Genomic DNA, 23464 nt, shown 5'->3' on the forward strand with positions numbered 1-23464 from the left:
ACAAACTATCTGCATGGTTAGATATGGTACAATCTCAGCACCCATCGGGTATTGTCTGACGTCGATAAAGCCTGTGGGGGCGGCCAATATTTTTGGAGATCCTGTGTAGCCACAGATATCCCGGCCAAGACTTCCTCTTCCATGTATCGACCAGATTAGCAACTTGAGAAAGGGCCAGATGAAATTTCAGCTAATCTTTCTGAACAGAGGTTAGAAAAAAAGATCATAAATCTTAACATTCATCAGAAGATGGGCTCCAAGATTGCATTTCGGCCAATTCGTTCTGCTTCTTTAGCTCTCCACACAGACTGTTTACCCGCAGGAAACCGAAGCCAAATCAAATGCTACTGGAAAATATTACTCAGACAACAAAAACAGAAACCAGAGCGCTTCGATAGCAAAATCTTTGATCACTGTTTACAAATCTGCATATATGTGCAGATTATCTGTTTATAATGATTAGATATGATATCACTAGATACAGTAAGTGAGAAAGTATGGGTTATTTTGGAATATGGGGGAACTTAGCCTTTAACTTTAGACTCACGTGTATAAAAAACACTAACTGCAAAGTGGACTTAAAGGGCTTCTCCAACAATCTGGTAATGCACTTTAAATAAAATGAGATAATCCCAGATTAGGAATGATAAAAATCAAAACAGCAGAGGGTAAGATATGACTTTTTTTCCCTAGTATGGGTCAATCCTATAAAAATGCTGGATCCTACATTTCCCACAATGCAACTTAATAGTGTCTTTCAGTAGACAAACACCTCGTGGAACTTCTTTCAACTCCATACGCGGGCTTTCTCTTAAATCAGAACACATCAGATCAGATAACATCATCAGGGTCTTTTTTCCAAACTAGACAGCTCCCTCCGTAGGCACAGAAGACATTATACAACTGTTTTAACAGGCTGAGTATCACTCTATATGACAGATAAAATCCCCATCTCAATCCCCAAAATCAGTGCCCCTTTAAGTGTAGACATGGGATAGTGAAAAGGCCCCAATTAAGATGATAAGTGGGGTTAAGAAGGTTTTTCTTATAAGAGAACCCCAGTTTCTAACGCCTGATGACACTCCCACTCTGACCCACTCTGCCTTAGCTCTAATGTTACTATATACAATCCTGGTTTCTACAAATGTTCTGCAATCTGATTCTGTAAAACACAATTTGACGAGGCGTATGTGGTTGGAACTTGTCTGGGAAAACAACCTGTGTCTGAATAATGACTAATTTTTATGATTATGTTGGAGCTGCCCTGGGCCTGCAGGTGACGTAACCCCCAGCAGGGTGCTGCGGGGGAGGTGGTAAAGAGAGATTAAGTCATTGTGTACAGGCACCTGTTATTTTAGCACATGGGGCGCAACACTTGCTCCGAGGCGAGGAGTGCAGAGCGGCTGTTGGCGTCAGAAACGAGGCGCAAACAGGGCACCCATTCAACCGAGTCTGGACAGTGCTGAATCACACTTGTATGGGGGCACAGACGGGCTGACTCACACACATGCACACACATGCACACACACAACATCCATACAAGACAGGAAGGCAAATAGACACAATGTGAGGAACAATGTGCCTTATGTTTCTCACTGATAGACATAGACAAACTCTCACTCCGTCTTTCTCTCTTCTCTTAATGGCCTGCGCGCACACACACACACACACACACACACACACACCCCCTCACACACAAACAATTCTTCAAACTAATTGGCGATTCAGACTCCTCAGCAAAGACAGCAGGGATCTGTCAAGGGTATGTGTATACGGTGGGATGTTTCAGATCTCCCTAAATTAACTAACTTTATAATAAATCACTGGGCACTGCTAGCCAAGGATTAGCCAAGCTCCAGCGAGCAGTTTGTTAAGCTGCGAGGGAGAAGCACTGGGGACGGAGAAAACATCGCCAAAAACTGACATCAGCACTGGGACCTTGGAACGGTACAAACCCCCCGCCTGGTTTCCTGGGCACACATTTAGCCTTGTTATCTGAGTTCTCCATTGACACAAAAAGCCTGCTCCTATATTGAGCTTTTACTTGCAACTATTGCTTTTCTCTCCTGTTGGGGTTTCTCCACTAATCACTTTAAGTGTTCAGGACATCAGCTCTAACATCAGGTACACTGTTTCTTCGATTGCTTTCCTTATGTTTGCCTTAAATGTCGGTGCAATCTTGCCCCCTACTGAGTCATTTCTTTTGGCAGGAGTAAAGCTTCCTACAGTCTGGTTATTTATATAATGACTGAGAAAACATTTATCCCTTCCCCCCTGCCTGCAGAAAGAAATTCAGCTCTATGTAGCAAGCTTATCATAAAATCTTTCAATATCACCAAAACTTAAGTAACTTTAATGACACTATTAGAGGGATGAATCTTGCATAAGTGCTGACATTTCTGATGTGATTACTTGGGCTGTCACTGACTCAGAATTATGCCAGTCAAATCAAATTTGGCAGTTCAATATGAATATTCAACAACTTGTTTTATTTTTTTTTTCATATAAAATTTTAAAGTTTGAACAGGCTCAGCGGTATGTACAGTGTGACAGCAGGCATTCATGTAATATAGTAAACAAGCTAACAGCACTGACGACAGATCGCAAATGTGCAACTTTTTTGCACTAAATATCAAACAAAAGTCAGAGGCTGTTTCTTTTTAAGTTGCTGTAAGCTTTACATTCACAATTTTTAAAGAGAAGAGAGAAGACAATGTTATCAAAGAGCCTTAAAGTGCAGAGTGTCTCTTCCTCTGTGCAGCTGCAGCGTGTGGGCTACTGTGTGTCAAAGAGTATCATGAAAGTCAAGAGCGTTCACTCTGCAGCAAAATCTGGGGACCAAAATGTCCAAAGAAGCACACTGCACAGAACACCAATTAGCAAAAGAAAAAAGACTGCTCGACTTGAAGCAATTTCAGTCAACTGAGGGGTCGCCAACTGATTATTCGAATCACCAACTTTAAAGGGGCAGCCCTAGTGGTGACCTAAAATTAACAGCATGTCTCGTGATAATTGTTGTTCCTAAATCCCTGTGCTACACTTGCTGAGAAGAATATATATAGAGTTTTATTTCTAGGTAGATTTTCCCTGAAAACATTCTAAAAATGACTTGAAGCGCCAGCAAAAACGAATCTATTCTCAACTCTCGCTAAGTGTTTTGTCCTTGAACAAATGAAAACTAGATCCGGTGCAAGGAGATCAGAGATCCCATCAGACAGGTATTTCCTCTGTTGTCTATTAATTTATTTCCTCTGATAGCACTTCTCTTGTAATTACTGGTGGCGTGATGGGTCTACAAGCGGGTGTCAGCACATGAGAGAGGAGGGCACCATTCCTCCACTGTCTTGCCAAAGAAGCTGCAACACTCAGATGATTAGACGATATCTAGTTTATGATCCTCTCTTCTTTCATGTTTCATCTTAACTTCTTCGCTTTTACCACCCACTGTATCTACCTCATTTGCACTATTGTTTCTGTTTAAAAAAAGAAGGAATGTGGTGCACTACATCACCCCCTGGTGTAGCATCTCAGCAGCAGGGAGGAAGGATCTATGAGTAACCCGCAGCAGCACCCGTGAGCTCTGGCTGTCAGAGTGGGTGACAGCCCAGAGGAAGGGGAATTAAAGAGGCGCTTGTCCTCCAAAGGCTGATTGACACAGTCAGAGCGACAGAAAGGTTAGCAGAGGTGCCGGTATTCCCTTGGCTGTGTCTACCTTTGCACTGGACAGTGAAAACTGTCTCACTTTCTTTAGATGTGTCTCACTCCTCCTGCTCTCCTCTCTGCTCTCTCACACACACACACACACTATAGGGCTCATTATAGGAATGCTCTGACCCTCAGGGACTTCACTTACTTCTCTGTCTCTCTTTCCAGTCCACAAACCTTGCTGCCGGACAAAAGGCAGCTGAAAGGAAATTTGAATTTGAAAACAGGGGCCACAACAAAAACATGCAGCTTCCAAATGGAGAAACTTTAGAAGACTTGGTGCCAGCTATTGAGAGTTAGCCATCCTCGCACACACAAAAAAAAGCAAAAAATGTGATTCTGACACTATCCAGCCAACTAGCTCAATGTACTGTAAAGATAGCAGCTACTGCAGAGGGAGAGGGAGGGATGGCAGAGCCTAAAGGCAGAAGCGTTGGACACCAGGGGCCCAGCGGGTAGGACTGAAGAACATGCACAACCCCTAGCAGATTACATATCACACAATACAAACAACAGCAAGAAAACACAGAGAGGGGCACATTTTGATCAATCTCATGGTAAAGATAGATGTTTCCACAGTTCTGCAACACTGGATTTCAAAATGAGGCTTTCTAGTTACCCTTTAAATCAATTCTAATGTCAAAAAGGCAAAACTCCTCCTGACACAAGAAAAGTCACATTTCTCAGATTAAACAGCTCCTTCAGGAAAATCAGCTTAATTAAGCTAGGTGAGTGACACTGAGGTGCATCTGTTAACATAATGTATAGTAACAAATGATCAATACGCATACATAACTGTCTGCCATTTCTAATCACACGATCCGAGTCGTGCCAATATCCAATCAATAGATGGATGGTGAAGCGCCTCTTTAGGCTCCGGACAGCTGCGAGCAGCTTGTTTCGTGCGTGGCTGCAAGCTACGCAGTATGAAATTGAGAATTATACAATGAAACGTACTGTAAAGCCAAGATGCGAAGGATTACAGATCAGCTCACTGTTGTGTATTGTTCGTTTCAACCCTTTCGTTCAACTAAATTCATTCGTTTAATCAGAGGCAAAATATCCAAAGCATCAAGGCGCGACAGAGTGCCCCCAAAGCGCACAACCACCACCACCCACAGACCTCCACACCGGACAGCTCGGGTCACTTACCTCTGATTATCGGAGGAGAGGTGCCGAGAAACGGCAGGATGAGTCGATTGTGAGTCCCGTTGGATCCAGAAAAATCCGAGTGATCAGAGGAGAGAGGAGGCTCGTTAGTGCGTTACCAGATCCTGTGCGGGGCTTTGTAAACTACTCCTCCCTGTCGCACCTGTCTCTGGCAAAAACTGATCCCGTACGCCGGCCTGACATCCCTAAGACAACTGTCTCAGGGGGTTGTGTGTCCGTGCCCCCCGCACACACACGCACGCACACGCGGCACCACCTGTCCCCGGTGCAAAACAGCCCACAAAGAGCTTCTATGTCGCGCAACGACACATGGCATTCCCCGCTTGTCTCTGCAGCAATACTCCCTCACAGACAGCCGTCCGAGATCCCCAAGTAATCTGGAAACGCTGGAAGCGGTGAATGATGAAAAGGAGAACGCAGTAACAACCCATCCAGCACACCACTGGCACCAAACCAGCTGCAACGTTTGGAAATTACATCTGCCGCTCTCGTTGCTCGCCCAGTTGTGTTATCAATCTTCCGTGCCCACAATAGTTGGTCTATTTTGCCGCTGCGCACGACTGCTGCTCTGTCATTGCTGCGTCTTTTCCACCTCGGGTCTCACTGAAGAGAAAATACTGTCCCTCTGTCCGCGTATGCGCCCCACTTCTCCACGCAGAGTTGGCAGGCTCAGGCTCCAGCGCAGGGCAAAGTCCCATTCATCTGCTGATTAAAAATAGTTCCTGTTTCTTGGGCTGCACTCCGGAGCGTTGGGAAGGTGGGAGGACCACGGCGTTTGTCTTCTAGCGGCTGTATGAGCTACAGCATCTCCAGCACTGCTCCCTGCTGTCATCCACAAGAGACTCCTGAAGCCTGTTAGTGCCAAAACCTGAAGCAGAATTATGCAGCGACTGGAATGGAATTGATTAATGGCTAATTGGGTTTAATTTTGCGCCGTCAAATCCCTAAAAAAAAAATCTTTAAATATCGCACTAAATGCAGCAGAAACTTGTTTACTGTATATTGACTACATTTCATTGTGGCGAGATGAAAACTAAGAGTCCTTATCTTATCAGACACGAGGTCAAACCAAAGACTCCGGGGGCGCACAGAGGGAGGGCCCAGTTTAACTTTAATCCAGGGAACCTTTATACCTTACATACAAACAGCAGGCTGTTTGGAGAGTGTCCGGAATTGTGCTGACGTTAAAGTCAAACAACACCGACGATTCATAGTAGATTTTCATTAAATTGACTTTTTATAAATGATTTCATTTCAGTATTATCAGGTGATTGGGTGGAAAACACCGAAACAGAGATGGATACAAAATTACTGAAGCTGATGATCAAACGCCAGTAGTGTCCTTAAGAAGATGCTCATTTCATAATATATTCATTTTTTTAAATTTTCTTGTATGCTATTTTTTTCTTCTTCATTCAATTAACAACATATAAGCTCATTTACAGTTGCCTATTTAGGGTAACCATAAAAAATAAATTAATTGGAAAATTCAAGTCTCATTCAGTGGTGCTGAACCTAATTTCCCCTGGTGTCCCCACCCCAAACCCCTGTTAGCTCCAGAACCTGAAGCAAAATTATGCAGCAACTCAAATGGAATTGACTAATTTATTTATTAATTAATTATTTAAATCCGGTGTGAAATCCCTGCAAAAAATCCCTAAAAATTAAAGATAAGCTACTCATTGTGGTGGAAACCAACTTATTGTATATTGTATGTTGACAACATTTTATTGCGGCAAGATGAGAACTGCAATTCAAAGGAGGTGGATCATAATAACTCCAGTGGATGATACATTTTGATCAGACACAAGTAATAGTTTAAACAAGATGCAAAATATTACATTTACATGTATTACTTTTTTCTGTGTTTAATTAACACAACGTAAGCTCATTTACAATACCCTTTTTCTCAAATAGTAACTGTATAACAATGTTATTTGGAAAATTCAAGTGTCAATCTGCAGTGCAGCACCTAGCTTCCCCTGGTGCCACCACCCCCAGAATTAGGTCATGACTAGAACTGAATTGAATATTGGCTAATTGGGTTTGATTTTTGTCATGAAATCCCTAAATATCAAAGTAAAGCCCCTCATCGTGACAGAAACGTGCTTATTGTACATTTTTATGTTTTCGTGGTGGAAACATAAGAAGTGAAATTAATCAGAAATTGTTAGAAACAAGGTCAAACACACAGCTGGGGGCGCACAGAGAGAGGGTACTGATATAAAAGTATTTTACTGCCAGAAAGAGGGTCTTTTAATAAAAATAGGCTGTCTATGTAGTAAAAAGACACAAATGCTTTTGAAAATGGTGCTACATGACCAGAGAAAACAGACAAAGGACTGCAGCATTAACTTTTGTTGAAAAGGTAGAAAACAACTAGACAAATAAACACTCCTAGGTGACATGATATGACACATTTGACACAACTGCGGCTTGCTGGTACCGAAAGATCTCGTATTAAAGTTAAACGGTAAGCTAAAATATATTTCTAAAAACATTTGTGGCAAGAAATTGGCAACGCAGTAACAGTATCACAGTTGGTCAGTGCTGCTTAGGTTTACCTTTTGATCAGAGTTTGAGAGGGAGAGGCATGGGTGTGTCTCTCTTCTATACTCTATATCTGCAATGGCAGCATAGGCGCAGGCTGAACTAAAATGCGGAGGTACAGCCTTTAGTTTGAGCAACAGCCCCACAAGTCAGTGAAACCCCACTGGATGACATGTTTTGCGTCATCTGGTGCATGATGAAGGCACTGGTTAGATGGAGGTTCACCACAGCACATCTACACATACTACCCACATTGTTATATTTGAAAACCGGCAAAGTATGCATTTAAACGTTATACCTAGGAACCTTAAAACCTAAAGGACAAACAATAGACTGTTTTGGGAATTCCTAAAATTGTGCTGATGTTAATGTAAAATAATGATGATTCACAACAGATTTCTGTCCGTTAGTTACAGAGAAAGAGGTGAATCATAGTTACTCAAAATGATGATACAGCTTGATCTATGACCATTTTGATCAAAAACAAGAAAGATACTTGTGTCAAAACATTAAAGGCTATTCAGTTTATCTGATTTTTTCTAAGTTTCAAAAATTCATTAATAGTAGCCTATTTATCAAATAGTAACTAGAAAGCAGTGAAAATAACAACAATAATAAAATAAAATTCAAGAGTCAAATCTGACAGATTCAGTGTCAGTGTCTGCACCCTAGGCAAGCTTTTTCTAGTGCCCACTTTCTCAAAAAATGTTATTATCATGATTATATTCAAACAAAAACAAGCACTAATGGGAAATCAATACAAATAAACAACTTGTTATACTTATAAATAACAAACAATAAGAGAATATGGAATGTGCTAGTATGTTTTTTTACTGCACCCCAGATGGTTTTTGCCTTTTCATTTTCTCTAAAGCTCTTTTTACACAGAGATCGCACTACAGGGCCGCTACGAAGTCCCATCTTCAAGATGCCATTGCATTATTACACAGAACCAAACAACGACAGCATCATGCCAGACCTCGATTGGGCGCTACCTCTGCAGGCAGCTGAAAGGCAACACACCCCCCATTCCAGGATCGTACCTTTTAAACAGAGCAGTGAGTCGGCATAACAGTGTAATATTCTTTCCTTTAACATGCGGTATTAAAGGATCTTTACTCTAATGCTCTTTACATAAACTCCACTCCATAATTTCCCCAAATGTTAGATTTTTGAGGGTGATGATTAATGGGTACCCACCTCTCAGTGGCGCTGTAGGTGGGTGTGTACAGGAAAATCCACCTTGGGGCACTCAGTTGGCACAGTGAAAAATGTCTCTTTTTGCATCCAATTTCACAATCTGATCACATATGATTCAGCATAAATGTTTTTATGGAGCGCATTTAAGAACAATTTGGATTAATTACAATTCCTGAAAGTCAATTTTACTGTGATTTAACATAATAACTCAGCGGAATTAAAACTGTTTTTTTTGCCAGCAGTTTCCATCCTTGAGTGTAAGGTCTTTCTGCAACTTCTCATTGAGCCTAATTGAACACAACAGAGGAATAATTTAGTCCCATTAAAATTAAATCTCAATAAGCCTCCAGCCAAATGTAATCGTTGCTTTATCACACTTTAGGGTTTGTGTTTGAGCACTCGACATCCTCACACTGACCCCAAATAGGAATCTAAACGGCTTGTGGAGGACTTAATGTCAAAATGACCACATTGGAAAGCATTTACAGCACTGTCAATGGATAATTCTGGTGCCGTGTTAAAGGAGTTAAGACCTACTGGACCTCGCCATTAAATTGCTCAGAGCCAAAGCCACTTTTAAGCTTTGATTTATGAATAATTAATTTGCTGAAATAATGACTTCTATAGGCTTGAGGGCTCATGTGTGCAGCTCACTCTCTTTACAATCTTAATAAATCTACTGGCAGCAATCTGACAGCCTTTTTGATACAATCTGCTAATCAGCGGTGCCAAATCAGATGACTCAATTTTCTGATTTGGGAGACAAATGCAAAGCAGTCCCCTGCTATCACTGAATAAAACTTAGCCTAAGGTTATCTTAAAATTGAATCCGAAAACATATTATTGAGTTATTGTTACTCCATGTACATTATATAAGTAAAGGTTTTAAAATAAGCCCTATCTATGATGCCTTTTGGGGTTTTTATTTTGAAAGAAATGCCAGAAGTCTCTAAAAGGCTTTCTCTTGGCATATTGTGGCTATTGTTATACAAGTTCCTTTGTGGAGCTTATATTATGGCCTACTATTGTCTGACATTGATACTATTGCAGGGCATTGTTTTGGTTTGCTTGTTATTTGCTGTTTTGTTTTTCGTCTTATCTTCATTTACACAGCCAGAATGTGCCTGCACCAGCGCTGTAATACTTATTAACATTATTCATCCTGCTTACGTTATCATTCCACGCTGCCTGTGACTTTGTAGCATCCGCAATTAAAACTTAAAAAGAAAGTTTCCTTTGTCCAGTGACTTGCTGAAAGTCTTTGTACAGGCTGACTGTGGTTATAACAGAGGACACTCTTCTGACAGCCCTATTATTATTCAAGCAGAAATAGTTTAATAGTGGAGTCATGATGAGTTCTCCCTGCACATTTGATTCATGTCTGTCCATTGACTTAACATAAAAACCAGCATGTCTATGAGAATCTAAACTGTTCTGTCTTGTCATAACATGCAGTCACTAAGGACAAGATAGCTTTAAGTGCCGTGGACCAAAGAGCAAATCAATACACGCTGTGAAATGTGCCCGTTTTTTTTTTTTTTTTTAGAGGGTTTTAGAGGAAAAGAGGAGTACCTGTCTGTGTGTAACGTTATGAGTGTGTATGTGAGAGAGATCTGACACTTTTTATTGCTTTGTCCATGCTGCTGCACTTCACTGTAACTCCTCAAAAAAAAACACTAACCAAGAACTGTTACTCAAGTACTGTACTAAAAGCCACACTGTGTGACTGCCTGAAAAACAGCCACTGTGGTCAAAGTTACAGGCATGCAATAAAAGTATATTCAGTGAAAAGTTGCACAAGAAAAGAAGAACTATCAAGTCAAAGAAACTCCATACAGCAATTAATGCCGCAATATTTATCTAATGTTAGTCACCAGAGCAAGAACAAGGTTGTTTGGGCAAAACCAAGAGATAACCTCCGGCGGTGAACTATGAAGTACGGCGTGGAAGTGCCACAAACTGCAGTTCGTCCAGGCCCAGATCCAAGTAGATTTGACCAAAAAGTCTGGTTTATTTGATTACTGTGTAAACTGTGTACTGTACCTGGGTCCATTTGAGAGGACTCGGGTATGGTTTATATCATAATCATCATCATCATTTATTAATGACATGGAAATAATAAATTGTATAATTCCAGTAAAATGGGATCCCATCAGCTGCTTTAATTTGTGCACTGTGATTTAATCGTTTTTGTGTCGTCTTACAGTTTTGGCTGATGCTGTCGAATTGTCCATGATTCTGGATGGTTTTGGTGGTCCATGATTTCTGGTTGTGGAATGATTTAACTGTCCACAAATCCTAACCTTAACGAGACGATCCGCAGGCGTTGAACTCGGCAGCGTCGCACCACATGCCAAAACATTTCCGTAACATTGCCATAACATTTCACATTTATTTACAGCTCACCAGGAGCACCTCACATTCCCATCGATGCACCAGCCCTTATTCATTATTAAGCACACTCCTGCTCTCCCTCTCTCACCAGAGTCCTCTGCTCTGTTGGATCATCATATAAAAAAGGATCCGCCTGGCTGAATGGTGTGTGTGGGATTTAGCCAAGTTCGGTGAATCAAAGAATATTACAGTTCATGCCTGTCCAGTGGCTAGCAGGATGTCAGTTCAGCTGGTGCCCTTTTTTTCCATCTTTTCCTCAATGTTTACATCTGAAAACATCAAACTAGCTAGCTGGCAGATAGATAGCTCGAAGTTGGCAGGAGGAAAGTTTACAGCCTGCTGAGTTGATCTCCCCATCCTGATGATGACTTGTAGCTACACGCCACCATCGTCCAAAGCCAACCACAGAAAGCACCACCATGCTTGCAAAATAGACACATAAGCCTAAATTCAGCACAATTTTTACAGAGCTGACAGAGAGGCAACTGGAAATACTTGCACCTGCGTCACATGCATCACAAGTAGCAGTTGGCAGGTGAAGTTATAGAGGCATTTCCCAAAGCTGCTATTCTCCCAAAAAGTCTGCATTTGCGCACAGCACATGCTTATCTCATTCCCTGAACTGTATGGCCATGGGTAATGAAGAAGGAAAGCAGGCAGTTTTTGACATTATCTCATAGATATAAACAGTAGTGTAATGCATAGGTCGACTCCATTATAAGGGCTTGGGGTCTTATGATTGGTATGCTTTTCTACCCTGTAATGGCAACATAAACAAATGTCACGTACAGAACAACATAATAACAATAACCCTCACGATTTTACCAGGAGACTCCTGTTTTTCACTGCCCGCTGCTCTGCTTCCCCCCAGGGTCACAATACTCCTGTATTTCTCCTGAATTTAAAGTCTTTTGAACCCTTGACTCTTTAATGTCTGCTGTTTACCAAGGACAACTATATGGCTACACAATGCACGTCACGTGACTCCGGAGCTACTGGCACCTGCCTTGCAAGCACATGTGGTCACTAAATGAAATGAAAGGAATGAAATCAATAAACACAGATAAATGAAATGAATTTATATTTGTTTATACCAAAGAGCCCACATTAGAGAGGCAAATTATTCTGTATTTGTTCTTACTTATTTATAAGGTAATGAGTATTTAAATAAATAATGCTGTTGTAGTACAGTCTCTTCCTTGTTTTATTTATTCCGCTTGTTGAGGTCTCAAGGTTGGCAAGTATGACAACATTACTAATGTGAAAGCTGAGCAGTTAGGATTGGAAAAGGGAGGATCATCATCAGGCACAGTACAAACCAATATGAAAACACCCGTGGTGTCTTTCAGGTTTTCAGCTCACTAGTTTGATTTTCTTGCCTGCAACGTTACAGTTTTGGTTTTGTTTTGACTTAATGTAGCTGCAGCAGCAGGCATCTGTTTTCAGAAAAGATTTAAAATCCACTACGCACTAACTGTCTAGCATTAAACAGCAGCAGTAACACAGAGCAAGGGGCTGGTTGATGAGCATAGATTAGCATATACTGTAGTTTTACTATTCAGCATCTACACAATCAGTCAGAAAGTGGTGTAGACTAAAAACGGAGCCAAAAGGAGAGGGGGCACTGAACTTACACTCCACAGATGGCCAGAAAAACGACTTCAAATTAACCGACTTGCTCTTTTTCTGCATGATGTGTACATTTTTAAATAATAGTATTGTTGCCTTTCCTGAATATGTCACAGGACAGATGCAGGAAAGGGAGAGAGGATGTCCACAATGACTCTTTGAACATACTGCTGACAGCACTCTCTACTAATATTAAACAGCTCTCCAAAAGTTTTTTTTTAATCCCCAGATTAGCTTTATTATTCTGTTTCCACCTACTTTGCATAGAAATGACTCAGGACACAGAAACTTTCAGCCATGTTCAACAAAAGAAGTTACGCCATGCCATCTCCTGTCAAAGTTTGTGTGCTGACAATAAATAAATAAATAATATTTGTTTTGTTCGTCTTTTCCTTTCATCCCACTCGGTGTGGCAGAGCAGGCAGGCGGTAGTAGACCTGATCCAGATGAAAAGGAGAAGAGCTGCCAAGAGAAAGCGAGGATGCTTAGGAAAAAAAACTGCAACCTTTGAAGGAGAATGCACTTTTTAATCTTCCAACAACATGGGGAAAAGGGGCAGCGCAGTCGTCCTGCCCCCTGCGGCACAGTAAGAAAGCAGGAGAAGAGAGTGACGTGTTTGTGTGTTAGTAACGTTAAGAGGGAGTATGCTGGTGCCAAAGTTAGATGAACTCTTCACAGCAAGAGCTTTTGTCTGCTAGCTTCCAACTCAGCAGAAATATGAAGGCAAAATAAAGATGCCTCAGTCTCCAGTTTGACCATTCCCATCCCACCAAAGTAATCACATGGTTCACCACGCTGTGAACAAAGAAACACAGACTGCATGCAGAGTTCGTGTGATCAGACACAATGACTTCACAGGCTCAGCACTCACGCCAGCGACTCAGTTGATCTTAGCTATTAAATAAATGGATTCATTTTTCTAGGCTATAACAAATACTAACAAAACTTGGAAAACATTTGAAGTACTGGACAAATCAGTCTCAAATGACTTGTAATATGAATGAGAACATTATCAACATGGTCTGCTATACAGATCTCTAAATACTCAAATATCTTAAAAATAGAAATAATACAAAAAAACTCAGGTACTCAGGTACAAGTTAAAGTCTAGCATTCAAAATCATACTCTGGTAAAAAGACATAAGTATTAGCATCAAGCTATACTTAAAGCACCAAAAAGTAATTAGCACTCATTATACAGAATGGACCATTTCAGAATAATGTGCATTCGTGGATAATGACTGTAGATGCATTAATGTGTAAGCATCACTTTGATGTTGCAGCTGGTAAAGGTGGGGGTAATTTTATAAATTGCTGGGTAGCTTAATCTATGATAATATACGATTCTATTAGTTGATTTTTTGTATTAATAACTTGAGTATGAAAAGTAACTAGTAAACAAAGCTTTGAAATGGATGTAAACAGGAGTAGAAAAGTATCTATTTACCTTAAAAATGTAAACCCCGTCCACCTAGAAATTATGCTTGTATGTTACTAAACTGTTCTCATGATTGAGGTTTATCTGTTCTTTTCATTTAATTACATCGTTGTGGCACCACAGTTACTGCCTGAACTATGTTCACAGACAAGGTTTCTTTCAGGTATCAAAGGACTACATTTATGTAACGTATAAGCTTCCCAGAAAGGCAGCTGGGGACAATGGCAGGTGTACAAAGTAAAGGACCTTGACACTAGAACCCTGGGTTTGCATCTAGACTCTTGTCTTAGGTTTAGGCAACCAAAGCACTTTAGGAAAGAAATATATAACAAGTTTATTTAAAAAAATAATTCTGTAATCATTACAACTGCAAGATGACCCACTTTGGCAGAAATATGTTGCCTTTGAACATTTTTGCAACTTGCCAGGTGGATTAACTACCAAAATATTATCATTACATTTCTAGAAATTGTAATTTGCTCTGAATTACATTTCCCTCAAAACATATTTGCTGAATCACAAATGCATGTCTAGAAGACAAAACTGAAAATGTGTATAAGTATTAAGTACCAAAATGGCCTTAAATTCTCAAGTTCAAGCATCTCAAAAGTACAATACTTTTTTTATGTACTTACATTCCAGCACTGCCGTCAATGCAAGGACAAACGTTTAACTGCAATTTTGATCTCACACAATCTAACGCAAAATTAAACGAAATGCAATTTATGGTGGAGAAGGATAATTACGTTTGCTGAGTTATTTGACTGAGGTACTGTGCTTTCTTTTCTCAAATTTATAGCCTTGACTTGAAATGTTGATTATAGTTGACAATGCACACAAAGACTAAGAATAAACAGTATGTACGAAAGTTATCAAAAAATACCAGAAACACTGATATTGCCTTGTGCAGCATTTACAGTGAGAATCTGTATTAAATGAAAACAGAGAAAATGACCTTGATAGCAACGGTCCCTGGTGTGAGACTCTGCTCCAGTATTCATACAAAACATCAAGGCAGTGAGCTCAATTTTGAATTGTTCCTCCTCTCAGCGTGACAAGTAATCAGTAAAGTGAAAAAAGGTTTGAATAGCAAAGCTTTGTTTGGATTCGAATAAGAGCAACAACAACTGAGCTTGCATAAAAGATGGATGTTTGTTCATCTCCTGAAACAAGCAAACTCAATTTCGTATTTACTCATCTTTATCCAACTTCTTCCATTTTATTTGTAAGTCTGTGGCACTGTGCTCAGTCTGAAGATGATAATGATATTAGTTGACATTAATAGTCTAAACTTAATTTCAGGTCTGATTACTTATATGGTTTTAACAGCCTAAATGTGAAATAATTTACAGTCAGTTTGTAAACAGACTTGATCAGCTTGTTGTAAATTAGTTGGGAGCAATCTAGGTGACTTTATTATCACTGAGCGGTACTGCAGAGGCAGCCATCAATCTGTCATTATGAATGTGGTGCAGAGATGACAAGGTAGAGGAAATGAGAAGGGAGATGGAGTGGGAAGAGGAGGCAGAGAGAGGAGAAAGGGCAGTGCACTTTGCTACGAAGAGATTCGAAGAGAATAATATTGGAAAAAATGGAAAAGGATAAAAGAAGCAAAAAAAAAAAAAACACTGAAAGGGACGAGGATCAATACAAAAACATTCTGAGATATCTTTTATACAGAGAGAGGAGAGAGGAAAACAAGCAAAGCTTGGAGACTCGATATATGGTAAGAAAGCATGCACTTTGCCTCACCCCTACCAGTCACAACAGATAGCAACACATCGGGCCTTTTGTTTGGGGAAGGGTCACGGTAATGCGCCATCGCTGTCAAAACTCATACAATCACAACTCTAAAGAACCATAAATATTTCAGGGCCAGTCGGCTCTTTCCATGTTTCCTCTCCACCTCCGCTGTGGCAGCTGACCCGTTGTCAGGGCTCTGGGGTGAAACAAGCTCTCCAAAATAAACAAGGGAGACCCAGAGAGAAATAGAAAGGCAACCACTGGTATTCAAAAAGCGATGGAAAGCCATAAAACAGAGTAAGGAAATTGTGCATTCTTCATGGAAGCAAAGAAAGACTACCTGTTAGCCACGGCAGGACTCCGTTATTTGTTGCTTTTCATTTTTCATGTTGTATGCAGTGACCTGGCGTTTTCCATGTTCTCTGACTGTGGCTGCAAATCTTTTAGATTATGTGTTGTTTTTTTTTAAGGTCTGCTAGAGGTTCCCCACAAATCACTTTTCCAATATCCTTTAGGCCGAAGGCACAACAGTCATAAAACGTCTGTAGCCAGTTAAGTTTTCCTCGCAGGGCAATTTTACTAGGAAGATTAAAGACTGTTACTCTCGCAAAAAGTTAAATGCATAAAGTTAATGACTTTTATGAGCTTTCATTTTGGGATTCCACTTCATGAACTAACATACCTTCTCACAATGTTCAATTCTCACACACTCTGATGCACATAATTAGTGAAGTTTGCTTATGAGGATGAAAGGATAAAAGTGAAAATTCAAGGTAGTGCGTGAAATTAGCAGGCTGGAGGAAATCCATTTCCCTTTTTTACAATATTAATTGGGGAAAAAAACTGTACAATTAAAAATACATAACCTGGCCTTAAGTATGCAGGCTTTTTTGCCCAGGGGTAAGATGACAAGATTGATACATCTCTACACTCTCATTTAGCTGAAGCACAGCCGGTTAGCTTAGCATAACATAAAAAGTGGGAAACAGCCAGCCTGGCTCCATCTTAAGGTAAGAAATCCATCCACCAATACCTCTAAAGCTCAATAATGAAAATGTTATGCCTGCTCAAAAAGTGCAAAACACCAATTTGCCCTTTTAAAGGTGTTATGTGCCAGATTATTTCTTGGCCAGGACCAGTAACTTCCTGGAGTCTCTACTGGTTGGTTGGCAACTGCTACATGGCCAATCAGGCACATAATCCCCCATAAAATTGTAAACGAGATATAACGTGTTATTTAGCGAGCTTTAGAGGCGCTGATAGGTGGATTTTGTTACCGTTTGACAGAGAGCCACACTAGCACTTTCCCCCAGTTTCAAGTATTTATGATAAGCTGAGCTAACTGCTATGGGCTCTGGCTATAGGGTGAAGTCAGGTAATTTAGGATACTTTTTGGTATATTACAATGAAAACAACCTAAAACTCTGCAGACTATCTTAAGTATTACTTTCAAAAATTGTTATGGTTCTCTGCTATATTCCCATGGTGAAAATATGTTGTTATATAAAATAATTAAGAAACTTTGGACCTTTAAACACATCGCAAACCCCAAACTCACTCTGACGATATGTTCAGGTAAATTGCGACAATCATGTTTTTTTTAAACTGTTAAAATCATTTATAAGTTCAGTTATTAATTCATTAATCATTTAAAAAAATGTGTCCAACTTTTCTGCCATGTTCTCCTGTCGTCATATTGTCTAGAGTGGCTGACATGAACTCACAAGATTAATTTTAATATTTTTTAAGTGACAAAAATACAAAAAATACATAAAATGTAAGAGGTTGACACACAATAGCATAAGTCATAATTATTTATGGCACTTGTTGGCCTAAAAACATGCTGGTTTCACCTCAGAGAAAATGTCACAATTCAGCTTTTTTTTTCCCATGTTACCTAAATGCATTTAAGTACTCACTCAAAACTCTTTTCCATAAAAAGTAAAATGCAATGTGAAAATATTTTGATTTTAAGTTAAACATTCAAAGAAAATCAATACCCTGCAACCATTTTTGTGGTTATACTCTTATTGTTTTAGCTGCAGAAATCTTATTACCAACATTAGAAAACCAGCATGCCACATGGCTCTTCTTGCAAGTTCTGGGTCCAGTGATTTTATTGCTCTGCCCGCACTAGTAATCTTAAATCAATAAAAATGATTGTTTCATGTAAAGTACATTTTCAGCAACAATTCAATAACATGCTCTGTGTGTGACTGGCTGCTATTATTTAAAGAGCCCAAGATGGACAACCTTATTTGTTCCATTGATGTCCCAAATTACCAGACTTCACCCTATATTTACTTACATACATGAGAGTGCATATCGATCATCTATTATTGCTTTAAGTTTGAGATCATGATATTCCCATCAATAAACCCTATGGGAAAGAATGTTAATAATGAATACTGTGCTTAACAGCATGTGACTCAAGGTCAACCTCCTGTCTCTTTATTTTTCCAACATGATGGAGTAGTTCTCTCAAACAACCGGTGCATTATCCCAGCCTTGGTTATGCCTTATTAATATGTTATTGGGCGGAATATAGTCAGGGCAAAGGTCCATATCAAGTTTCAACCTGCAGATGATCTGTAGCTGTGTTGTATGTTACTGATACCTCATGTTGCAAGCCTCCGGAAATTTGTTGCAGGATGTTGGAAATAAGATTCCCATCAATGGTGCAGTGCAGATGAAACCAAGCAGATCTGGTCAGCTATTAATGGATAGAAGCTAATTTCTACCGTTTCGAGGCTGCAGATAATGAAGAGCAGAAGGTGAAACAGGAGGGAAACGAATGCTGAGCCGGAGAAACGCTTGGGTTGTGATCTATAAGTACACCTGAGACTTGTAGTTTGATAGTAAACATGGTACAGGGCAAATGGATTTCATTACAGTGTTATTGCGCTGCTCCTTTCATTGCTCAGCAAAGGCCGCGTCCTTCCTAAAGTGCGCTTTGATGATGATGGATATCTCACTGAAATAATTAATCCTCCACGCGAAACAACTCAAAGTGCACCTGGGATTTAAACATCTTAAAGTTTTTATGAAGATCTCTTAAACATTTGTTGCTCAGCATGTTGTGGTTTTGATTATTTGTTGGTTTTAATTTGGGGATTTAACTATTTTAAAGAACAATGTGTATGATTTAGGGTTATTTTGTGGCATTTCAAGGTTTACAGGCTGCAAACCAGCTGAAATTCTCTTAGTTAGAATTTCATAGTGTAACATGAGCCAAATTATGGACAGAGGTCTCCTCCTCTCCGAAACAAACGTATCTGGTGATTAAAACTGGTAAAAACACTGAATTAAACATTTTCACAAATCAGTATTTCTCCAACGCTGGCAGATAAGCCGCTATAGCCCAGCACCTGTTAACGTGTGTTCACCTTTTTTTCTGATAACTTAGGATCCAGACAAGTTTTATCGTGAGCTGAATTATCTGCAGAGGTCTTTTCCTCTTCATAAAAAAATGTACCCGGTGTTTTAAATCAGTAACAACAGCTAATAAAGCAATTTCATGTTACAAAACAGTGTTTCTCTGACTCTTGATAGGCCAGCACCTGCTAATGTGTGATCATCTTTTTTCTCTGATAACTTAAGACCCACACACTCAGAAAATTTTTACCTAAATTATAATAATTTAGCCTAATTATTCACAGAGATCTCTTCATCTCCAAACAAACAAATCCGGTGATTTCAACAAGTAAAAAAATAATTGAATAAAGCAATTTCACGTTAAAAAATGAATATTTTGAAGTTGCTCTCATCATAGTGGGGCTTTTATATACGCTGGCCAATGTAAAAACGTGAATGGCTCTATCTAGAGCAAGTGTTTGATTTGTCAATTCCAGACTACTGTAGAAACAGTGGTGCAACATGGTGATCTCCGTAAACAAGGACCCGCTCCCTATGTAGATATAAAACGCCGTATTCTCATGTTACAAAAACACAACTATTCTTAGTTTAAGGTGATTGTACACTAAAGAAAACATACTTATTATATAACACTCAATGTGTGCTAATATATCCCCCTAAATCCTATACAGTGCACCTTTAATGGCTACTGTATTGAATGTATGAAAATATATGTATGTGCTGCTACTGTGTACTGGATTTTTTAACCTTTATTTTACCAGGTTGGTCCCATTTAGATTAAGAATCTCTTTTTCAAGGGAGACCTGGCCAAGACAGTCAGCAGTGAAAACACAAAGTTGCAGACAGAGAGAAAATACAATTCCCAAGCAATACAATTTGCATTAAAAAAAGAACTATCTTTGAGTCAAAGGAGAACTTTTCTGGGAGTCAGTTGCACAACCAGGCAGGATAAAACATCAACATCCTATAGAATCTTCTTCTAAGTCTTCATTGTAGATTTAAAAAAAATAACAACTCCAGCTCCTTGAGTTTCAAGTCATTCTGCAACAAATTCCAGACTAAATACCCAAAAGCCCTTTTCCCAATTTCTGCCTGAGCATTTTGGACAGAGAGCATAAAAAGGCCCTAAGAACGCAATGAATACTGTCTGGTACTTCTCTGTGTGATGAAAACACAGGTAGTGTGGGAGCAGACCAAGAATTGTCTTATATATAAAGGTGTACCAATATCATAGCCCACAGGTCACCATAACAGTCTCCCCGAGACTGCAACTCATAGTGGTAATGAACCTCAACGACGCATGGTAAGCTGTATCAACCATATGGAGACAATGAGTAGGCGTGCATGTACAAAAGATCACCATAGTCCAACATAGTTAAAAAAGTTGCAGTGACAGCATTGCATATGTTAGGGTACTGCATTTAGCATTTTGCACTGTGCTATTTGGTGCTATATATACGGCAGTAGTTTCAATATCTGTCTTTTCTATCAAGAACAAATGATGTGAAAGTATAGGTACTTCTTTTCTTTCTTTCGAAATATGTTAAAAAAAAATATATAAAAAATGAGATCGCTGGGTTCTGCTCTCACATCCATGAAAATGTGGTCAAATTACCAATTTATTGCTGTTATCATGAAAGCTATGTCTTCGGGCAGGAAAGAAGGAGAGAGGAGGGGAGTGGAGTGATCATTTTACTCTAAGGGATGAGTGATTTTCCTGTTATCTACTAATCTTCAATTACTCAATATCCAGAACAATTTTGGCCTCAATCAACTGATCCAGTGAAGCAGAGTTAAGAGTTAAGCAGGAACAGATGAGAGGCTTCGGGGCACATGTTGCCAACTCCTTTGCAGGAGAGCGTCGTGGCACTGGTGTGCATGGATGTGTGTGTGTTATAGTTGAATGCGTAAAATGTTGAGGTTGAAATTGCTTGGTCATTCATAAACATATCAAACAATACACGGGAAAGGAGCCACACAGCTGTGGTTGGGACAACACACCCATGTTTCCCCACATCATGCTATTTTCTCTCACTCTGAGTCGTTTACTTTTACAGCTTCAGTGTGGTGTTTTAAAATTAACTGTTCTGAGTGCAGAAACATAACCAAAACAAAAAGGTGCTATTCAATGAATTTCAGATAGCAACATTAGAGCTAATCTGTTTCCTAGAGCTTGGTGCAAGCATTTGGGAAAACACAAAGGGACACATAATGAAAACTGTAATGGCTTGAATAATGAAAATCCTCTCTAAATGAAAAGGGAGAGTTAATAGAGTTCTAGTGGCGATGATACACAGCATCCAGCAGGGAAAGTCTCTGTACTGGCTTTACAATGATAAAGTACACAATATTGCATCTGAATGCCACATAAAGAAGAAAGGTTATGTCAAAAAATCGTATTTCAGTACATTAATGAATGCAAATATTGTTACAGTCTCTCCTCCTTTATGATCCAGGCCTGATTGTTTCCTGGAGATGTTTTATTCTTTAATATTTAATACAAAATAGACCCTCTGCTCTGGAGTGCATCTGCAGTAAAAAAATATCTTATGGATGCACATGTGAATGAGTGTAGCTCAGTGTGGGTGAGGCTACAGAAAAAAAAAAAATCTAAGTTGACTCAATGGGTAAAGACTGCCCTCTCAGGGTTTACTACGTCAACTGCAGTTAACACCGTTGCCTGACAGCTCAGCCATCTGGCTGTACACACGGTATCAGACAGGAAGGTGAAGGACCACACTAACATTCAGCATCATACGTGATTCACCAGTATTAAGCATTCAATTGTTGTTTTCTATCTACACTTAATAAATGGTTTATATCACACTATAATCAGTGGTGTAGTGGTTGTTCGATGAGGTGGGTGTACTACTAGGTAAATGGGTAAGTTACGGAGAAGGAAGTGGGTAGATAGATAGATAGATAGATAGATAGATAGATATACTTTATTGATCTCAAAACTGAGAAATTGGGGTAAATTGGGGTATAATCTCCTACATATTCCAATGGTTGTTTGGCTGATGGTGGGTGTACTGTAAACAGTCAGAAGAAGAGGTGGGTATACCCTGTACACCTGCATATACCTCCCACAAAACCAAAGACTATGATGGAGTTGTTAGGAAATATGTTTGTCAACAACTTTTTATACGCAGCATCAATAATGGGTGTATAAACAGATACCAAATGATCAGAAACAAAGTTTATCAATCGATTCACAAACGAGTTTCACAAACGATTCTTAACTCAAGGTTCACTTACTGGATTTCCTTTGGAGCTTCCTTGTAGCATCTTGCTGCATCTTATGGTCTTCATCAGTAGATGCTGTTTGCACATCAACCTGGAGAGTGAAGTTGAGGAATTTATAAATAAATAAATTCTTCATTAATAAATCTAAACAAATAAAACTTATATAATACATCCATCCAACGATTATCTGTAACTGCTTATTCTGTTTAGAATCGCGGGGCTGAAACTTTTCCCAACTGACACTGGGCAAGAGGCAGGATACACCCTGGACAGGTTGCCATACTTTTACAGGACTGACACATGGAGACAGACAATAATTTAAGCTCGATTTCACACATAAAATTAAAGCTTGTCCTTACCTGCATGTCTCTGGACTGTGGGAGGGAGCCAAGGAAAACCCACGCTGACACAGGGAGAACAAACCGCACACAGGAGGACCCCTGCCAGATGGTGGGTTTGAACTTGGTACTGTCTTGCTGTCAGGCCACAGCGCTGATATAATAAACAAATAAATATTTCATGTTTTGTCATTTTTTACTATTTTATAATGTATTATAGTTAAGTGATGTAGCTCTGTGTAACAATGATTTTTTAAAATTATTTTTATTTTATCTATTTATTTTTTACTGTCACTACATGTTGTATTTCCATGTAATCTTGATGTAAATATTTACATTTTTCTCTTATTTTTACCATAACCATTTTATGAAACCTTGATATTTTCACTTTTATTCTTCTTTTTCTTCACTAAAAGCCTAAATTAGCAATAGTCACACATACATATAATCTCTATATGTGAATGATCAGTTGCTAGAGCTTGTCTGTAACAGGTGGTAGTTGTACTATGTTAATTCGCATTGTCCCTGTCAAATAAAATAAATAAATGAAAAAATGTAAATGTCCTTCGTTGCTTTCCATATCTATCCAAAACACAAATTAAAACCATCCTTCTTTTACACAATCTATGGATTTATCACCTTATGATTGAGTTTGTTACCAGTGTGACAAAAAGAG

At 39.4% G+C, this 23464-nt stretch overlaps 1 protein-coding gene across 2 annotated transcripts in view; it reads right to left on the reverse strand.

The window, feature by feature from the left end:
- The window catches only part of sema6bb (sema domain, transmembrane domain (TM), and cytoplasmic domain, (semaphorin) 6Bb), a 172787-nt gene that overhangs the window by 148640 nt on the left and 683 nt on the right, over positions 1-23464 (reverse strand). Inside the window, exons 2-3 of one of the 2 annotated variants that reach the window (XM_088077846.1) lie at positions 22810-22942; positions 22463-22541 (exon numbers count right to left, since the gene is read on the reverse strand). The gene's annotated coding sequence lies outside the window, so the exon portion shown is untranslated. Of the gene's footprint in view, positions 1-4857; positions 5695-22462; positions 22542-22809; positions 22943-23464 lie in introns of those variants that run through there. The other variant, XM_042481817.2, reaches the window with a different exon arrangement.

The sequence above is a fragment of the Plectropomus leopardus genome, chromosome 5 (genome assembly GCF_026936395.1).
Source record: "Plectropomus leopardus strain MGB_pleo_1.0 chromosome 5, ASM2693639v1, whole genome shotgun sequence".
In the NCBI taxonomy this organism is placed as follows: Eukaryota; Metazoa; Chordata; class Actinopteri; order Perciformes; family Serranidae; genus Plectropomus; species Plectropomus leopardus.